Source organism: Hylobates moloch, unplaced genomic scaffold, assembly GCF_009828535.3.
Source record: "Hylobates moloch isolate HMO894 unplaced genomic scaffold, HMol_V3 SCAFFOLD_2, whole genome shotgun sequence".
In the NCBI taxonomy this organism is placed as follows: Eukaryota; Metazoa; Chordata; class Mammalia; order Primates; family Hylobatidae; genus Hylobates; species Hylobates moloch.
The window spans coordinates 139,431,362-139,451,923 of NW_026652277.1; the positions used below are offsets into that span (position 1 = coordinate 139,431,362).

The following is a 20,562-nucleotide window of genomic DNA, read 5'->3' on the forward strand; positions in this document are numbered from 1 at the left end:
TTTGAGGATGTGTTTATTTCAATTCAACACATTTTTTAGTCACTTATATGTAAAATAAAATGAAATGCACCTATTACAGTGTAAGGTCTCTGAGGGAAGGACTGGCTTATTCATATTTGCCTTTGATGTAGCACACCGCAGGGGCCTATGCAGTAATAGATGCTTTAATTACTATTGGTTTTACTGAATTGTGAAGACAGCAATAATTTAGACATAAGTTTGCTCAGCAGTTATTTGAGGCATCTTAGAAAACAATCCAAGATTTAAGTCCTAAGGGATATCGTTTTGCAGATTTTAGAAGTCAAGATGGTTCTTTGGAGTTTTCAATTTTTCTTTTAATGAAGTGAAAATAAAGCTGATTCAGCGGGAGCCGGCGCCGCTGCCATGTTAGGTCTGAGGCGGCTGCCACAGGCGCGACGGATACTGCTGATCGCCTGTCAGCCGTGTGGGGTCCGCCGCACTGCACCATGAGCGGGGTCACCCCTTTCCTCCGCAGCAAGATCAGCCGCATCTCCAAGGCACAGATCTGCTACGAGGGCATCCCCTGCACCATCGACACCTAGAACCCCACAATAGCCCTCGCTAAAATTCCATTTTCTGGTACAGAAGGTAGATCGTCCAATACCACCTCAAGATGAACTATTGGAATACATTGTTTTCCATAGGCCTGACATTGAAGACCTCACTGTGAGCCACCAAAACTACAGTGTTCTTTGCCTGAAGACCCAGCTATCCTTCAGTCCTCACTAGGCTCATCAACTTCTTCATTCCGGTGCGTGGGGTTCTCATGGGCCTTTGGCAGGATGCTCATATACAGTCGGTTCAGTCCAAGCTCCTTAGTTGGACAGGAGTTTGGTGCCGTTGCTGTTGCTGGAAGCTCTTTGACATCGTTTGGAACAGAAACATCAAACAGTGGTGTCTTACCCCAAAGTAGTATGGTTGGCTCTGCCTTAACACAGGATACAAGATCTCTACAAACATAGTTATCTCAAGGTCACTCAAGCCCTCTGTTAGACCCTTTGAGAAAAAGCCCAACCACGGAACAAGCAGTGAAGACTGTCTCGGCCCATTTACCTGCTCCAGCACCTGTTGGGAGAAGGAGCCCTGTATCAACTAGGCCTTTGCCATCTACCAGCCAAAAAGCAATAGAGATCAAGAGCACTGGTGAGCTAAGTACACAATGTTTCAAGACCAGAAAATGAGCAACTCAGAAATGATAGCAAGAGACAAGTAGCTCCAGGTACTCCTTCAGCTCCAAGGAGAGGGCATGGGGTTCAGCCAGGTAGCAGGTGAAGATTTGGTATTCTGCAAGATGGGCCAATGAAATTTGAGAAAGACTTTAACTTTGAAAGTGCAAATGCACAATTCAACAAGGGAGAAATTGACAGAGTTTCATAATAAACTTAAAAGAAGATAAACTTGAGAAACAGGAAGAGCCTGTAAATGGTGAAGATAAAGGTGACCCAGGAGTTGATACCCCAAAAGTAAAGGAAATGCTGATGAGGAAGATCCACTTGGACCTAACTGGTAGTAGGAAAAAACTAAATCCTTCTTTGATAATATTTCTTGTAATGACAATAGGGAATGGATATCAACCTGGGCTGAAGAAAGAGGATTAAATGCTGAAACATTTGGAATCCCGCTTTGTCCAAATTGTGGCTGTGGGAGATGCAGAGGCAGAGGGATCTTTGGTTTCTGTGGTGCAGAGGGCATGGTGGTAGCAGATGTGGTACTTTCACCATCACTGGAGGATTTCGCAGTGGATTCGGACGAGGTCATGGGGGCAGGGAGTTTTCGGATTTCGAATATAGGAAAGACAACAAAGTTGCTGTATAGTCTACAAACAAGTCTCTGAAAATAGGTGAATTTATAGCTCTTCATGGTCCTGAAAGTTGACTTCAGTCTTTGTGAAGAATCAAGTGAATTCACTGTACATTTGTCAACAGCACTGGATTTTTGTTTTTTGTTTGTTTTTCTGCTTAATTTCAAAGATAAAATGCAGTTACTTTTCGGGGTTGCGGGGGAGAAAGGCTAATCTTAGAAAATGAGCATAAAATATATTTGGAATAGCAGAAGGTTAAGTAATTTCTTATGTACAGTTAAGCAGTACTTCAGTGGGACTTATAAATATTTTTTCATCACTGAAAGTGTATTTTTTAAATTACTAAATCATATTTGTCAATTGCAAGTTGCCTGCAGATAGGGCTGTGATACTGTGTTTTGGGCCACAGAAGGTTGTGTGTGTGCATGTGTGTATCTTTCTCCTTTTTTGGGGAATCCTATAATATGAGGCAGCTTATTTCATCAATTATTTAGGGTGCTGGATGGTAGAGAATTTTCGGTTAACTAGGTACACACAGTAAATACTGTTTCTTAGGCAAAGGTAACTTTTATATAGTTGTAAAATTCCACTATATTCCATTGCCAAAGAAACATTAAGAACTTTGTATAGCCACATAAAAAGCAACCAAATTTTTAAAGAATAATCATTTTAAAGTCAGAAAAAAAAAGCTGTTTTTATTATTTATGTTCAGGGCAATATCTGTCTTGGCACTCATAAAGTTGTGAAAATACAAAAGGATTTTTTGTGTCTTCCTATTTTTCTTGCATCAGATCACTTTGCCTCATCTTTTCATCTATAAATTGGGGAATAATATTATCTACTTCATATGGTGGTTGTGAGATTTCCTTGAATTAATATATGTGAAGCCATGAGCACAATGCCTAGCATAAGATCATTAACAGTCATCAGCAAGGAAGAAACCCCAGAGCGACTGGAATGAATGTGTCTGCAGCCACTCGCAGGTTTTCCTTGAACCCTTATCTTCGTCTAAGTCCTTGGATCCTGCATATGTGAGCGATAGTAGCCAAAGTGAACTGTGGTTATCTCCCTCTTTCAGCTAACTTCAATCACCGCTTCTGAGTGAACATTGCAGGTTGTGTTTAGTGAGGGATTCAAGGCTTTATGCTTCATGGTGGGGTGAATCAGATTCTAAATCAATTGCTTAATAAAGATTATGAAAAAATATATACATTTCACTTGAAAAAAGGACTAAGTCTGATTTGTTCATCCCTGTACCTCAGCCCATGGCACACTGCCTGGTGTATTGCAGGCACTCAAAAAATTTTTGTTGAATGAAGAAGTCAGTTAATGGAGTTAAACCACTAAGACATTATTTGTTTTTCTTACGTTTAGAAGATATCCTAGAGATGAACTCCCTTTTTTGAGAGCAATTATCATATAGTTGATTTTATTATGAAGATAATTGACCCCTTATTTTGTATTAATTGATTTCTTTGCAACAGAATCAGTGTAAGTAATTGGGAATAAATTCTTGTTAACATATGACATTGTTAGAAACATTCCATCTCGCTTGCATGAAAATCATCTAATAGGATTAAATGACATTTTGCAGGTGCTTACTGTGTGCCAGACACAGTTATAAATGTTTCAAAAAATAAAATGTGCATTTCTTAAGTGCAGTGTGGAATCCTGGATTGAATCCTGAAATGGAAAAAGAGTATTAGTGGAAAAACAGGAAAAATCTGTATAAAATCTGGAGTTTGGTTAATTGCAATGTATCACTGTTGGTTTCTTAGTTTTGTCAAATGTGCCATGGTAATGTAAGAGAGGGTAACGTTCAGGGAAACAGAGTGAGAGGTATACGAGAACTTTCTGTATTATCTTTGCAACTTTTCTGTATACCTAAAATTATTACAAAATACAAAGCTTATTTAAAATTATATATTCATTTGTTTAATCCTTAAAACAAGCCTATGATACAAGTACCATTGTTGGTTCCTTTTACAAGTAAGAATTCAAAGTATAGAGAGGTTAAGTTATTCCTCGGGTCAGTAGCTGCTATCAGTGTCAAGATACTGGCATTTTATTCTAGGTTGCAGTGGTCCCCAACATTTTTGTCACCAGGGACTGGTTTCATGGAAGATAATTTTTCCATGGATGGGGGGAAGGGGGGTGCAAGGATGGTTTTAGGATGAAACTGTTCCATCTCAGATCATCAGACATAAGTTAGATTCTGATAAGGAATGTGTAATCTAGATCTCTCCCATGTGCAGTTCACAATAGGGTTTGTACTCCTAAGAGGATCTAATGCTGCCACTGATCTGACAGGAGGCGGAGCTTAGGTGGTAATGCTCACTCACCTGGCACTCACCTACTGCTGTGTGGCCCAGTTCCTAACAGGCCACAGACAGGTGTTGATCGGTGGCCTGGAAGTTGGGGGCCCCTGCTAGGTTGTATACTTTTTAAACAATATGCATTCCTTTATCTCCTGACACAAGTAATCAAGAAGTCATTCATGAAGCAGATACAATCACGGCACAGTAAATAATTCTATCTTCTGAGACTCTAGTCATGTGGCCAATGATTGACCATTTTTGTTGTAATGCTATTCCCTATGAAACTTAGGCTAGATGCTGTTGATTCTTGATTTCAGAATGATTCTTGATTCTTGATTTCACAATGTCACACAATCAACCACTATCATGACCACAAATTCTAAGTTGTGTACATTTTAATTGATTCTCATGATCATATCTTAAATTCCTTAACCCAAGACTGAAATGTTGAATTCTGTAGTCATTTGGGGGTTATTGTGAAAGCCACTGTCCTATCTCCCTGTACTGGTACCCACACTACCCTCTGTATGGGTCATATCTGTGCAAATGTCATGCTTTCATGCTTTCCCTGTCAAGTTGTTTATAAAAAATACATAGTTTCTGAAGAAAAATTGAAGAAAGATGCAGAGAAGAAAAACACTAAGCAAAAACTCTCCAGAAAAAGGTAAATAAAAAAATCCCTCATAAACTTTAAAGACTAGAACCAGAACTTTAAGCTTAGAGGTAGCTAATATGTTCCAAATAATCTTATTGTACATAGCAGTCAAAAACCTCTTTATTCTTTAATGGGTATTTCTAGCTGCTTTCTTACACCCTTAAAAACTTTATGTCTTGCCTGCACAGCTGCAACTGTGACCACAGGCCACTTCTTTTTCTCATTATATTGCCCACCTATTTGTAACAATATCCTTTATTGTTTCCTTAACCACAAACAGCACTGTGGGAGAAAGAAACTATTGCTCTCTTATTTATTTCAACATGACAGATGAAAATGCGTGGGGGAGGAGCACAAACAGGAAGAGAAAGGTTTTTTTTCCTTCACTCTTTGATGCTACTATTTCAAAGCACATTTACACTTTCTTTCTTGGTTTTGTTTGGTTTTAATTTGACCAATGAACATTTACAAGATTTGCAATGTATAGGGAAAAATGAAATTATTTATGTTTTAAAAAAATCTAGGTGCAAGTTCAAATTTTAATTTATCTAAGAAGAGTGTATTACTTCTCCATAGATTTAGATTATTGATTAAAATATTTAATGCATTTCTGCTGGACTCATTTTTCTTCTGAAAATACTTCTTGCTTTCACCTAAAATATGGTGAAAATAAATGCTTATTGCAAGTTTTAGGAAATTTCATTTATCCCTAAGAAATATATTTCTTGTTATGCCCTTGATTTATTATTTTTTTGAAGAAATTGCTTAATAACTTTTAAACTTGGATATTTATAGCTATATTTTCTTTTGATTAAATGTACCTAAGAAGATTTAATTTAAAAAACTGGAATAAAATTATATAGGGGCTCATTGAAAATCAACCAAAATTGAGTGTAAAATGTAAAAAAAAAAAACTTCGGGCATTAGGAGAAACAAGTATCTTGATCTTGGTGTGAAATTTTCTGGTGCTGCTGCCAATCCTGTTACCATGGCCCCAGAGTCCTTTAGTTCTGTTCTCTCCTTACCTCTCCCATTACTTTCCCTTCCCCATCTCCCTTTTTCCATTTCTAAACACACACACTGGCTGAAGTGAAGTCCAGGGAAAGGATGGTGCATTTCTGTTTGCTTTCTCTCTGCATTTTCTATTTTCTGACCACAAAATGTCTAGAGATGCCTCATATAATCCAAAATAGTTTTAAAGTTTTGTTTGTTTTGTTTTTGTCCACGATAATGCTATTGGTTTGCCTATTTTTTTTTATGCTGTTGGCTATAAGCTCACACAAATTATAAATGTCCTGCATAAAGACATTGTGTACTTTTTTCTCTTGGCACTTAGTATAATATTTTGCTGCAGTCTGTCATTAATATACCATTTAACTTACACATATACATTTCTAGCCATTATCATTGTTACCTATGCTTGGCTGAAAAATATACTGAAAATATTAGTCTACTTTTCCACAGGCTCATTTAACTTACATTGTTATATTTAAGGTACATGCCTGTAACACCTCATCTCCCACTTGACACTTCTAAGCCCAACCCACTTTTTACTGTCAGCCATGAGTTCTGCATCTTCCATGAAATGTCACTGGTCCATTCCAGCTCTTGCTGCCTCTTCTTTCTCTCCTTCCTTTTATTTCCTGATTCTGGAGACCTATACTTTAATGTCAATATTTTGGCTCAAGTTATTAACCTTCAATGACAGAGTGGCAAATGTAACTCTTATGCTGCATAACATAGTATCTGCTTGTTTGCTGCTTGCATATTCTAATCTAAATTTGAATTGGCATATAATCTTATTGTCAATATATGACTAATTTGTGTAATATAGATATTAAAATCTATATATGCTTTATTTACCTTATAAAAATCTGTACATGCTCAAACTAGATCTTGAGTTTCATCAAGGTGGTGACCATGTTTTATATTTGTTGGTGTTCTCTGTTCCCTAACAGTGAAAGTGGTCAGTATATAACGGTTGATAACTAAACCGTCTGTGGACAGGAACAAATTAAGAAAAGATATTCTACTTGTTTACCTATATGGTAACTTAGCGTTGTTTAAATGTCTTGAACAGAAACATAAACAATCTTGACTCAAATTTTAAAATTGTTTTCTAATGATTGACGGAAACCACAAACTATAGATAGAAAATGGCGCTGGACCTCTCAGTGACTGACTGACAGGAAAACAGGTACCAGAAAGAATGAAGACTTTTACATCAGGTGTTTTTAGAAGGGATTCGTGGTTTTCTGAGTAGAGTTATGATACCAGAGTGGTGTGTTCATCCAAGGCTGATAAGGAACATTAACTTGACAAGATAAACAAGAGTGAATCAGCTAAATGACATTTGTGATTCTGGCATATCCTCTGAAGATGAAAAATAATCACTGTCTCAGGGTCAAAGTAATGACTCAACTCTTAGAAATTGAGGTGGAAACGTCCAGATTTGGGAAGAATAATGTTTCACATTCCATAGGCTATCCTCATTTAAGTGTAAGTAGCTAGAGTTAAGGATTGTGGGCATCTGAGCTGTGACTAGGAAGTAAAGAAAGGGTACACACAGCTTCAGAGACATCATCATCATCACAAAGGGCCTTTGGACTTGGAGTTTATGCCTTTCTGTATACTAGGAGCTGTGGAAATATAGTCCAGGAAGGATGATTTCAAATTTAGATTAGAATATGCAAGAAGCAAACAAGCAGATACTATCTTATGTAGCATAAGAGAGAGTTACAATTGCCACTCTGCCATTGAAGGTTAATAACTTGAGCATGGATGACCCCACAGAGAAAAGTGAATACATTTTCCAAGCATTTCATTCTGATTGTTGCAATGATCTATCAAAGCCAAAGTAAATAGTTCTGTCACTACACTTGCCTTACAATGCCCACACATGTAATATAGTGTTATTCTTTATGTCAGATAATGTTCAAAACTTGGTTATGTACCTAGAGAACTTCAAAAATCACTTGGACTGTACATTTTTAGAATTACTTTAGTATTTCGCTGCCTTTGTTAAAAGGAAAAAAGGGAAAAATAAAAATGCTGCTCCATGTACATACATAAACTGATTGCCATTATCACAAAGGCAAGAAAATGAAAATACAACAAATCATAGATCTGCATTCCTTGCTGTTTATTCTGTTATCAAATTAGCTGAAATGAGATACCTATGTAGCTCATGGACATTTCCTAGGCAACCATCATTCTTTATTCGAAATCTTACCAAGGTCTTAGAATTCTTAAGATAAGCTGCAAAGAGTCAAATGCAAGCACAGGAGGAAAAAAAAAAGAGAGAAAACAACTTTTGGTATTTTTAAGACCTAAACTCTGAGATTGCATAATGTTTTGAGGCAAAGAACTCCAAATATCCATTCCACACATAGTTGGAAATGATCCCAGTTGGAAATTATGTGTGTGTGTGTGTGTGTGTGTGTGTGTGTGTGTTGGTGGTGGAGATGGGTAAGAGAGTTAGAACAAATTGCTTCCTTTAGTTACATGTTTCCTCAATTAAAGAACAATTGTTATATTTCATGTCTATAACTGTTTGCACCAGTTTTTCAAAATCACGAAGAATACTAAATTCTATTTTTTCTAATTTTGTTTGACATAGACTTTCTATTGAGCTTTATGGTAGGGGTCATGTAACTGGGACAATCCTTTGCATAAAGAAAGTGCAAGACATATTTTATTTCTATACATCTAGACATCCTGCATCCCCTTCCAATTGCTTTTTCATGGCAGGAATTTTTCTTCCTTATCTTTATATCCTTATATCCTACCAATATATATCTACAAATTATTATAATACCCATTGTGCAAGAATGATAATTACACTTTTGTTTGCTATGCCTGCTAGTATCTTCTCTTGGGTAGAATATTCCAAAACTATAAATGTAGTTTCTGTAAAAATAATATATATCATTTTGTTATCTCATAAGCTTATGACAACCAATGTTTTAGTTAAAAATTCAGCCCCATTACCACAATTATTTCTTTTGTCTCTCTAGGTACTTGGTTCAGCAGTCACACCTAAAGATCTTGTATAGTCTGAAATTATTAACAGTCAACTGGGTTTGAAGGTACATGACAAAGTATTATAATACCATCATTCAGAAAATTAGTAAGAAGAGGCCAGGGGCTGTGGCTCACATCTGTAATCCTAGCACTTTGGGAGGCTGAGGCAGGCGGATTACTTGAGCCTAGAAGTTCAAGTCCAGCCTGCGCAACATGGCAAAATTGCATTTCTAAAAAAAACATACAAAAATTGGCTGTGCATAGTCGTATGTCTGTAGTCCCAACTACTGGTGAGGCTGAGGTGGGAGTATCACTGGGAGGATCGCTTAAGTCCCAGAGGTGGAGATTGCAGTGAGCTGAGATCATACCACTGTAGGTCAGCCTAGGCTATAGGGTGAGACTCTGTCTCAAGAAAGAAAAGAAAAGGAGATTAGTAAGAAGAGATTAATTCTTTTGTGTCATTTAATGTAATTCTCCTTATGCAAGGCTCTATCCAGTGTGAGGCTGAAAAAATTTCTGCAAATGAATTCATAATTTTACTAAACTTACTAATTAAAGTGTGTTGGTTAATGGGAAAGGGATGAAGAATTGCTAAATATTAAAACTTGGAAGAAGACTTTACAAATTTACAATCTATTTTGAGTTTTTCATCAAAGAGAAAACCAAGAAAGCAAACACCATAAATTGAAGACCACGAAGTTTAAGTTTTTTCTGACTTGAGGACAATGATTAGAGGTTAGGTGTGAGGCACAGAGGTTGGAGATCATGCTGGTAGGAAGGTCTAGGTGTCCTAAGAAAACAGTAAGTGCAACAAACATTGTGCTGGGTGCGGTGGCTCACGCCTGTAATCCCAGCACTTTGGGAGGCCGAGGCAGGCAGATCACCTGAGGTTGGGAGTGTGAGAAACCCCTATAAAAAATCATTGAACCGGAGGTGATTGTGAGTGAGTGGTGCCTGTGATCCAGCCTGGGGACGAGTAAAAACCAAAAAAAAGAAAGAAAGAAAGAAAGGAAGGAAACAGTAAGTGCAACAAACATTGTGATGAAAACAAGATAATTTCCTTGAAAATCTACAACATATGTCAAGTGAGGATGCCCATGAAAGAGTATAACATAACCTCTGACTCTAGGCTAGGATACTCTTGGTCATTCTTACATCTAGATGAGTTAATCAGAATTGGTGTGTGACTATTTTAAGGGCTAGAACCTGAAGGGAAACAGAGAGGACACGGTACTGAAACTGACATTTAGGGAGAAAGTCTAGGACTGTTCACACAATCTTTGCACATGCCTGTTTTGTCTTATTCAATTGTTAATTGCAGTTGGATAAAAGATCTAAACTTAGCAAACAAGGGGCTGCAGAAAGGAGAGAGACCCCCTCCTCTGCTTAGTTGATCAGCATGTGTTTAATAGACATACTCTAAGTAGCTAACGTTTCAGTCATCTGCAGAGACCTTAGGGAAGGGTTGTGACTAAGAGAGAACTTTTGACTGTTAGCTATGACTCACAAAAAATACAAGGCTCTCAGTTTTGTTCTACCCACATGTAAGTTAGTTCATACCACAGATAATATACCTTACTTCAAAGAAGGTGGTCTTGGCTTCAGGCATACATAAAAGTTTTTTTTTTTTTTTTTTCTGGCTACAAAGGCTTTGCACCTGTGTTTCCTTAAAGCACATGAGAAAAATGCAAATTCCAAAGGGAATTATTCTCTGTTTTGCCATCCTAGTCAATCCCACCTTACCAACCAAGAAAACTCCAAATTATCATGATTCTGAAATTGGCAGTTTCCCAGAATGCTTGACATTCCATGTTAATAAGCAGAAAAAAAGAGGAAGAAAAGAAGTCTTTCCTGCTGGGAATGTGGTAGAAATGTTAGAATTCTTTCCAGAAGAATAAATCCAAATCTACAAGAGCACATTGTTTTCATGTTTTTCTAGGCTGTGTTTTCAGCCTTGAAAACTCATCCAGAGCCTCCTGCCAGAATATGACCTACACCAGCAAGGCTGAAACTAGCACCTATGAGAAGCAAATCCATGACTGTTAAAATATTCAGTCCCTGGGTGGGACAAAGCACACCCTTGTTTCATTGAGATTGTGCCAGGAAAAGACCACAGTTTAGCTGGCATTGCAGCCATGGCCAGAAGCCAGCTTACCCAGCAACTTATTTAATAGAATTCACAGCTTCTCTTGGACTCTTAAACACAGTTACACTGAACTAAAGTAAAAGATGTGGCGGCTTTGAGATTGGTAAACCTCTTTTATATAGTATGCTGCTGATCTATATTACTGCACACATTGTCCTAATATTACAATCTTCTCTTGGCTTGTCTGTTTACCCTCTAGACCAGTAACATAAATGAGTGAAAGGAGGCCAGCTTTAAGAAGAGTCAGTCAATATTACCATTCTCGATTTCTGGTAGTGCCATAGATATATTGCATGTGGGAGGCAACTGACACAGCCTCGCTGCCCAGAGCATCCTCAGGAATGTCAGGGACTGAGAAAAACGGGAGAGAGCCTGTCCATCAGAAGGTGGGGCAGTTACTCAGCAATATCTGAGTATTACCATACAGAATCTGAGTCCTGGTGATGAAGGATCCTCCACATTTCCAAAATGAGCTGCGTAACATGAAATCTCTTAATCTTTAAGTGTTGTGCCAATGCAGCCTGTAAGTACTCAAGTGTAGAAACTGTAGGTTTCAACTTTTAATCCAAAGTAGTACCTTTGTTTAGTAGATCAATAGGTTCCCCTCTTCTATAATAATTTAGTATATTAAAGTGAACTAGGGCCTATGTATTTTACAGACATGTATGTGATGTATACAGATGTGGCCATATGGTACTATTTTGCTTATATCTTCACTGTCAATGAAAAAGGCTTTTGGATTAAAGGTAAAGTAGACATTGAAAAAGGGAAATTAAAACACAATATGGGTGAGAAATTTATAGAAATGATTGGCCTTGAAGTGTTTCAAGTTCTCTTACCTAGATATATCACAACCCAGAGAATGGAGAAAACATAAAACGTTTTATCAAACTGCTTAATCCACATTTGAATGGATGAATAAATATATATCTAGGATATTGGATATAATTAGACAAATTACAACAGTGGATACTAAATAGTTCCAAGGACATGGGCCAGCCCTTGAAGTTTTCACTGCTCTGGGAAGAAATGAAAAAAAATATAGATAATTACAGTGTATGGAGTATATAAACTTATTTATGCTTGGACAAATCCCACTACCTGTGGGATTTTTAGCCAATCTCTTCCCTCCTCTGTATCCTCATTTGTAAAATGAGAGTTTAGAATTCAGTGACCTTATTTTTGTTGTTTATTGCTGTTATAACACATTACCACAAACTTAGTGGCTAAAACAACATAAATGTATTATCTTACAGTTCTGAAGTTCAGAAGTCCAACATGAGTTTCATGGGCTAAAATCAAGGTGTCAGCAGGGCCACACTCTTTCTGGAGGCTCTGACCAGGAATTGCTTTTCTTGTCTTTTCCAGCTTCTAAAACCTACTTCATTCCTTGGATTATGGCTTCCCTCTATCTTCAAAGTGAGTAATAGTCAAGTCTTTTCCTTTTTTTAAAAAAGTATATTTTGTTTTTAAATTGACAAGTAAAAATTGTATATATTTATAGTATACAACATGATGTTCTGAAATATGTTTATATTGTGGAATGTCTAATCACATGTATTACCTCACATATCATTTCTTTTGTGGTGGGAACACTTAAAATCTACTCTCTTAGCAATTTTCAAGTATACAATTTTGTTATTAAGTATAATCATCATGATGTACAGTAGGTATCTTGAACTCCTCCTGTTTAACTGAAATTTTGTATCCTTTGTCAAGTCTATTTTATGTCATATCACTTTGAAACTCTTCTGCCTCCTTTTTCTTCTTTTAAGGACCATTTTGATTACATTGGGGACATCTAGATAATCCAGATAATCTCATTATCTTAAGGCCAGGTGATTAGCATGTTAAATCCAAGTGCAGATTTAATTTCTCCTCGATATATAACATAACATATTTATAGTTTCTGGGGAGTGGGACATGGACATTTTTGAGGGGCCGTTTGTCTGTCTACCACATCATTTCAACTAATTTTTAGTTTTTCTGTCCTGTGAATCTATGAGATAATGTCTTTTTAAGCCTGACTTGTTATGAAGGAATGAGACAGGTTTCAGGGAGGTAAGTGGGTCTGAAGTTTGCCTTAATTTATAGCATCCTCTTAGCATCCCATTAAAATTCTACCTACCTCTGAACCACTGCATGTATATGACACTGATTGTTCTTTGCAACCTGGCCGTAGCTAGAGATCATCACCTCAATAGTTTGGTTCCTGACCAGGTGTGATGGCTCATGCCTGTGATCCCAGCACTTTAGGAGGCCAAGGCAGGAGGATTGCTTGCATCCAGCAGTTCAAGACTAGCCTAGCCAACATATCAAGATCCTGTCTCTACAAAAAATAAAAAACTAGCTAGGTGTTTTGGTATGCTCCTGTAGTCCCAGCTACTTGGGACACTGAAGTGGAGATAGCTTGATCCTAGGAGATTGAGGCTGTAGTGAGCTGTGATCATGCCACTGCACTCAACTTGGGTGATAAAATGAGGCCCCCCACCGTGTCTCTCTCAAAACAAACAAACAAAAAGCTTGATTCCTGTTATTATTGAAATAGCAGGAAATTTTCAAGATCATCAGATGCCATAAGGTTACCAGTTATTGGAATGAAATTTCAGAGCATGGGCAGAACTCATTCAGGATGCTTAAGCAGTTTCACACATGGTGGTCCCTGTCATTTGACAGTCTGTGTTTAGCCTTATAAAGTCTAGATGAGACCATTCCTTAAGGATAAAATGGACGTTATATTGCTTCCTTGCCTTTAATATCACTGTGCTGAACATAGGAGTAATGTTAGACAGAGTGAAGTCTGCCCAGTCCCCCTTCCGTCTGACTTTCAGTGACCAAAATCACACTTTAGAGGCATTGTATGTGTTGTTCTAAAACAAGGCATAACTCTACTCATCAGCCAGAGAAAACTCTGGTTTATGACTTCTAATAAATCATTTTTTTCCAAACAGACTTACCAATGTTCTTTTAAAACATTTTACTAGAATATTTATGTTCTCAACTTTCAACATCGAAAGTATTTTGTAAGCCCAGTCTGAAATGGAGGAGTGAGTGGCAAGGCATACTCTCTCCCCAACAAACAATAATTTAACTTGGGAAAATTACAGAAACGATCACATAAAGTATTTGGATATTGTCCTATGGGCATATAGAAAATGGAGAAATATTCATTCAAAAAATCTACTAAATCTTGGTAAGGATTGTAGAGTTTGTGACATTTGAACCCCAACATACTCCATTCCTCTTTTTTTCACCCTCTCCATCTTATGAAAACTGCACCCCGGGAACCCTAATTCTAGGACCTGTGGGGAGAGGGAGCCCCATCATCTTTTGGCCTTGTGAAGAGTAGGCTGTTTGCTTTTTTCATCTTCCTCAGCCCCATAATGCAGAAGCTTTATTCTAGGCAAGTGTGGTTGACAGGACCAGGTCTCTATTCCCCTACACAAGCCTCATTCATAGATAGAAGCTGTACTCAATCATGCCATGCCAATCACACAACAATGCTCCAATAGCTCCTGCTCCAACTCGCTTATAAGGTGAAGAATTCACTCTGGGAGAGGCAAGACAAGAAGACAAGGGACCATTATATCATGTCCCCAGTGAGTGCATCACACTCACTCATGCACCAGAAATATCACTCTGTAGAGGCAGGCCACTGTCTCTGCCTCCAGCTTTTATGCAGTGGCACAGAGATTCTATTCAGAAGGAGAGATAGGTCTTAAGGACAAAGAGCTCTGTAGCTCTACCTGAGGAGAATGACTTTAAGTGGAAAAAAGTATGGAACATTTCGTGTTTTAAAAGGTGTTGTCTAAATTAATGGAGATTTTGCTGTAAAGTAATTAAAAGGGCTCTCTTAGCTCCATAATGCAAGTAGAAAATGCAAAATGACAGAGAAACCAGAAGTTTAACAGAGAAAACCAGAAAAAGAGACACTCAGGAAGAGCTCTCCTGGGATTACAGTGAATCCTGAGGGTAAGAAGTGCTATGTGAATACTCTAGACATCACCCATTTATAAGCAATAGAGCAGGGGGTGAAACAGACTTGGAAATGTTTCTCAAGCAGCATACAGATCAATCAACAAAGAGCAGAGCTTCATTGGCAGTAGGGGCTTAAGGACAACCTGATCAACTACTGATTGAATTATAAGCTACACTTACTTGGGGGCAACTCCTAGGAAGACAGTTTTAACAATAAAATAACACTCATTCTTTGCAGTGTAGACTGTTTGCATGCCCCAAACTGTGTCTTCTCAGGAATTATCAGAGGGGTAAAATCAAAGCTGTTAATCCCTGGTTGAACATGGGGCAGAGGCATAAACTTGAACTATGATAGTGGTCTCCAAGCCACACACACATGCAATGGTAAAGTGTAAAAATCTAACTGGCAAAAGGAACTTAAGTACGACTTTTAATAATAAGTGGCGTATACTGTCCCAGAGGCAACCTCTAGGCAGCCAGGCTAGAAGATAGAAAGAATATCTGATAGGGACATCAGAGGCCTGTAGGGAATATAGATGTTCACAGGACCAGTTCAGCCAACTCATTGAACAAATAAATAAAGCACTAAGCAAACAGCAGAAAAATCAACCCATGGTGGCAGTAGTGTGTGTGTGGTGGGAATCAGGATTCAGAAGCTGTTACCATATATCACTTAAAATTTTCAGCCAAAAATCATGACACATGCAAAACACACACACACACACACACACACACACACACACACACACACACATATAAAAGGGTAACCCATACACCAGAAAAAAAGCAGACAGCTAGTACTGCTTTTGAAGGGGTCCAGATGTGGGACTTAACAGGGAAAGACCTGAAAATAGCCATTTTAAACATATGCAAAGAACAAGAGAAGACCATGCATAAGTTATTAAAGAAAGATGTGATGACAATGTTACAAAATAGAATATAAGTAAAAAGATAAAAATTGTATATTTTAAAAAGCCAAATGGAAATTCTGGAGTTAAAAAGTGAAACAACCAAATAAAACATGCACGGTGACTCACGCCTGTAATCCCAGCACTTGGGAGGCCAAGGTGGGCAGATTACTTGACATCAGTAGTTTGATACCAGTCTGGCTAACATGGTGAAACCCTGTCTCTACTAAAAATACAAAAAAATGAGCCAGGCATGGTGGTGTACACCTGTAACCCCAGCTACTCGAGAGACTGAGGCAGGGGAATTCCTTGAACCAGGGAGGTGGAGGTTGCAGTGACCCGAGATCGCGCCACTGCACTCCAGCCTCGGCGACAGAGCGAGACTCCATCTCAAAAAAAAAAAAAAAAATGTACAAGAAGTGCTCAACAATACATTTGAGCTGGCAGAAGAAAGAATTACAAGAACGAATTAATGTCTAATTCTAGTATTAGAGATTATGCAATTTGAAAAACAAAGAGTAAAAGGAATGAAGAAAAATGAACAGATCGTCAAAGAAATATTTGATACCATTAAGCACACTGATGAAGGCATAATAGGAGTACCAGATGAAGAAAAGTGAGAGAAAGGGACAGAAAAATTTTAAAGAAATAATGGCTGCAGGCCTAAATTTGATGAAAAACATTAATCTACACATTCAAGAACTTCACACAGAATAAATGCAAAGATATTCATATCCATACAAAGTCATACATAATATGTTGAAAACCAAGGACAAAGAGAAAAATAAAAAGGGAAACAATACAAACAAACAAATAAATAAAAAGCCTCATCAAGTACAAGAAAACCACAATAGGTAACAGTTGATTTCTCTTCAGAAATAATGCAGAACAAAAAGGCAGTGGATAACCTTTGGAAATGCTGTACGTGAAATACTGTCAATAAAAAATCATGTATATATATATATATATATATATATGAAAACTAGTTTTCAAAAATAAAAGTGAAACAAAGACATTCCCAGAAATCAAAGAGCTGTGAGAATTTGTTGCTAACAGACCTAACTTACTAAAGGGAGCTCTTCTGCCAAAAAGCAAGTTACAACAGACATTAATTTTAATCCACACACACAAAAAAGAGTGCCAGTGAAGGCAATTATGTAGGTAATTATAAAATAGCATATAATTGCGTATTTCTTCTCTTATCTTAAAGAGAAACTTTACAAAATTTGATGAAACAATATATAATTATACATTTGGACTCATAGAAATGTAATTTTCTATTGTGAAATAACCTTTGACAATAAGAGCACACAGAATGCAAGTGGAAGCAAAGTTCTGTTGGAGTAGGGAAATGGCGCCAAATGGTAATTCAGATTCACAGAAAGAAATGAAGAGAATCAAAATTAGTAAATAAAAAAGTTAATTTAACAAACATTTTATGTTAATAATTATATACTTGTTCTCTTTTATTCTCTCAGCTTCTTTAAGACACAAGATTACTTAAAGAAACATTTTAACAATGTATTGCTTTGTTTATAACATATATAGATATAACAGGTGTAACAATAATAACACAGTAAAAGGGGTGATAAATGGAGCTATGTAAGAGTAAACTTTCTTTATTTCACTATAATTAACTTATATACATCTGAAGTAGGTTATAGGTTATCATGTATGTTGAAAGCCCTAGAAACAACAAAAAGAAAATAATTTATTAATATGTTATTAAAAATTCTCAGAGAAATACAAATATTACAGAGAAAATATCCATTTAATGTAAAAAAAGGCAGTAAAAAAGAAGAGAGGAACAAGAAAGACATGAGACATATAGAAAACAAAAAGCAAAATAGCAGGTGTAAATCAAAACGTATCAATAATAATAATAGCTGTAAATGGATTAAACAACCCATTCAAAAGACAGAGATTAGAGGTTGGGTGAAAAAAAATCCAAATTTGTGCTATCTACAGGTTACATACTTTAGATTCAAAGATGCAAATCAGCTGAAAGTAAAAGAGTGGAAAAAGATATACCATGAAAACAGCAACCATAAGAGAACCGGAGTGGCTATACTAATATCAGACAAAATAACTTTACAACAAAAATGTTACTAGAAACAAAAGGGTTATTTCAAAATTAAAAATTAAATCCATGAGGAAGATGTAAAAATTATAAACACATATGCCTCTAAAAACAGCCTCCCAAATGCATGAAGCAAAACTGATAAAATTGAAAGAAGAAATAAATAATTTTAAAATGATAGTTGGAGACTTCCATAATTCAGTTTCAATAACAGGTAGACAGGAGATCAATAACAACATAAAATATTTAAATAAAACTATGAACCAACTAGATATAACAGATATCTATAGAAGATTCTACCCAACAATAGCAAAACACACATTTTTTTCAAGTGCATATTGAACACACTACACGATAGACCATATGCTAGGCTATAAAACAAGCCTCAGTAAATATAGAAAGAATAAAATTATACAAACTATGTTTTCCAAATGCAATGTATTAAATTAGAAGGCAATAATAAAATTAAATTTAAAAAAATCACAAAAACGTAAAAGTTAAACAACATGTTACTAAACTGTTTGTCAATAAATAAATCATAAGGGAAATTGAAAGTTTCTTCTGATGAATAAAAATACAACACAATGTGCCACAACTTATGGGATACAGCTACAGCTAAAGCAGTACACAGAGAAAAATTTACAACATGCCTATGTTAAAAAAAAAAAAAAAAAACCTCAAGTCAATAACCTATCCTTCCACCTTAAAAAGACGTGAAGCTGAGATTCCATTCCAAGATGGCCAAATAGGAACATCTCCAGTCTGCAACTCCCAGTGTGATCGATGCAGAAGATGGGTGATTTCTGCATTTCCAAATGAGGAACCTGGTTCATCTCACTGGGACTGGTTGGACAGTAGGTGCATTCCATGGAGGGCGAGCTGAAGCAGGGAAGGGCATCACATCCGCAGGAAGCGCAAGGGGCCAGGCGATTTCCCTTCCCTAGCCAAGGAAAGCCGTGACAGATGGTACCTGGAAAAACAAGACACTCCCACACAAATACTGTGCTTTTCCAACGGTCTTAGCAAATGGCACATCAGGAGATGATATGCCATGCCTGGCTGGGCGGATGCCACGCCCACAGAGCCTTGCTCACTGCTAGCACAGCAGTCTGAGATTGATTTGCAAGGCAGCAGCCTGGCAGGGGGAGGGGCGTCTGCCATTGCTGAGGCTTGAGTGGGTAAACAAAGCAGTCGGGGAAGCTCAAACTGGCAGGGTCCACCACAGCTCAGCAAGGCTGGCTGCCTCTGTAGTCGTCACCTCTGGGGGCAGGGCATAGCTGAACAAAAGGCAGCAGAAACTTCTGCAGACTTAAATGTCCCTGTCTGACAGCTCTGAGGAGAGCAGTGGTTCTCCCAGCACAGTGTTTGAGCTTGGAGAATGGACAGATTGCCTCCTCAAGTGGGTCCCTGACTCCTGGGTAGCCTAACTGGGAGACACCTCCCAGTACAGGCTGACTGACACCTCATACAGGCAGGTGTCCCTCTGGGACAAAGCTTCCAGAGGAAGGATCAGGCAGCAATATTTGCTCTTCTGCAGCCTCCACTAGTGATACCCAGGCAAATAGGGTCTGGAGTGGACCTCCAACAAACTTCAACAGACCTGCAGTGGAGGGACCTGGCTGTTAGAAGGAAAACTAACAAACAGAAAGAAATAGCATCAACATCAACAAAAAGGACATCCACACCAAAACCCCATCTGTAGGTCACCAACATCAAAGACCAAAGGCAGATAAAACCACAAAGATGGGGAGATACCAGGGGAGAAAATCTGAAAATTCTAAAAACCAGAGCACCTTTTCTCCTCCAAAAGATCACAGCTCCTCGCCAGCAACAGAACAAACCTGGATGGAGAGTGACTTTGAAGAGCTGACAGAAGTAGGCTTCAGAAGGTCGGTAATAACAAACTTCTCCAAGCTAAAGGAGGATGCTTGAACCCAGCACAAGGAAGGAAAAAACCATGAAAAAAGATGAGATGAATGGCTAACTAGAATAAACAGTGTAGGGAAGACATTAAATGACCAGATGGAGCTGAAAACCATGGCACGAGAACTATGTGACACATGCACAAGCTTCAGTGGCCAATTTGATTAAGTGGAAGAAAAGATACCAGTGATTGAAGATCAAATTAATGACATAAAGCAAGAAGAGAAGTTTAGAGAGAAAAAGAGTAAAAAGAAATGAACAAAGCCTCCAAGAAATATGGGACTATGTGAAAAGAACAAATCTACGTTTGATTGGTGTACCTGAAAGTGACGGGGAGAATGGAACCAAGTCGGAAAACACTTTTCAGGATATTATCCAGGGGAACTTCCCCAACCTAGCAAGGCAGGTCAACATTCAAATTCAGGAAATACAGAGAACACCACAAAGATACTCCTCAAGAAGAGCAACCCCAAGACACATAATTGCCAGATTCACCAAGGTTGAAATAAAGGAAAAAATGTTAAGGGCAGACAGAGAGAAAGGTCAGGTTATCCACAAAGGGAAGCCCATGAGACTAACAGCAGATCTCTCAGCAGAAACTCTACAAGCCAAGAGAGTGGGGGCCAATATTCAACATTCTTAAAGAAAAAAATTTTCAACTCAGAATTTCATATCCAGCGAAACTAAGCTTCATAAGTGAAGGAGAAAT

The 20,562-nt window shown here is 37.7% G+C and overlaps 1 pseudogene; it reads left to right on the plus strand.

Moving 5' to 3' along the window:
• The first annotated feature begins 467 nt into the window (after positions 1-467).
• Positions 468-1,855, plus strand: LOC116476899 (protein LSM14 homolog A-like; annotated as a pseudogene).
• The last annotated feature ends 18,707 nt before the right edge of the window (positions 1,856-20,562 follow it).